The 1,196-nt window shown below is 57.9% G+C and overlaps 1 pseudogene across 1 annotated transcript in view; it reads right to left on the reverse strand.

The window, feature by feature from the left end:
- Positions 1–503: 503 nt before the first annotated feature.
- Positions 504–1,196, reverse strand: part of LOC101576035 — a 34,305-nt pseudogene continuing 33,612 nt past the window's right edge. Inside the window, exon 2 of the transcript XR_192810.3 lies at positions 504–681. The product of XR_192810.3 is annotated as a ubiquitin carboxyl-terminal hydrolase BAP1 pseudogene (transcript). The remainder of the gene's footprint in view (positions 682–1,196) is intronic.

Genomic DNA, 1,196 nt, shown 5'->3' on the forward strand with positions numbered 1-1,196 from the left:
GCGTTGGGTCCCCACAGCGGGACCGGCGGACCCCTCCTTCCCAGAACCGAGTCAGGGAGACGGGCAGCCCTCACCCACACAGGCACTGACACAGACGGCCGCAACGCGGCATGGCGACGGCTACCGCACAGAGAACGAAAGGCAGATCGCCGTGCAGCGGTGGGTTCTACGCTACGCGTGGAGGATCGCGGAGGCATCTTGAGCGTCCGCGGCCGGGAACTAGAGGGCCGGCGCACAGCACGGGTTGGGCTCCCCGGCTCATCTCGCTTAATGGCGAGACAGAACGGTGGCCTCTCCCTTAACGGGAGAGACGAAGCAGCAGCCAGCGACAGACTACCTCCCGTCGCCGGTGGACCCACCGCGATCGCTCGCACGCCCACGAGCGCCCCAGCAGGGGGGATACGCACACGCGGGCGCGCACTCGGCCCTTTCTCGGGACAGGACATCACCCCGCTCCCGCCACGGCGGGAGTCTCCGTACTGATTTCCATAATCTCCCTCCTCTCACCTCCTCAAACTCCCCGGGAGCAGGATTTCCGACACGCGGGCAACAACCACAGACGGCAGGCAGCCCCCCAGACGGGGAGATACCCGAACACAGGAACAGCGGCAACCCTCAGTCTCAGGAACCTGGGCAGACAACCTGGAGCTCTCCAAGAGCGCTGCAGAAGGCCGGATCACTCTAGGCTTCTGGGAGGCAAACAGGAGGCCACGCCCACAAGCCACCCAAAAAGGGGCGAGCGAGGGATATCACGCCACGTCAAATGACCATACAGCCACCTCCCCAGCAACCAGGACTAGGAGAGAGGCGCAAAGTCGGCCGAATTCCCGCACCCTGCCTTCCACACACCAGCCCGAGGGGCGGGGCAAAGGACAGAAGGAGAAGAGCAGTGCCATTCTCCATGAATGTCAGTCCCTAGCCTGCCGCAGCTTAGGCGGGGCCAAGGAGAGCACTCGCCACCACATGGGTCACACACTGAGTATATCCTCAAGTGAAATCCATTTAATTATAAATGCTTCTTTTTTTGTTGTTGTTCTGAATATGTACTATTTATTTTTTTTTACTAATTTTATTGAGAAACAAATATCTTTTGAGTTCTTATACTAGGGAAACTATACGATATTTACACATGTGTGTCTGGTTTATTTCACTTATGAGTATATGTTCAAGTGGCATCCACTTCACTGTAAAGGCTT

The sequence above is a fragment of the Octodon degus genome, unplaced genomic scaffold, assembly GCF_000260255.1.
Source record: "Octodon degus isolate 3935 unplaced genomic scaffold, OctDeg1.0 scaffold00164, whole genome shotgun sequence".
Taxonomy (NCBI): domain Eukaryota; kingdom Metazoa; phylum Chordata; class Mammalia; order Rodentia; family Octodontidae; genus Octodon; species Octodon degus.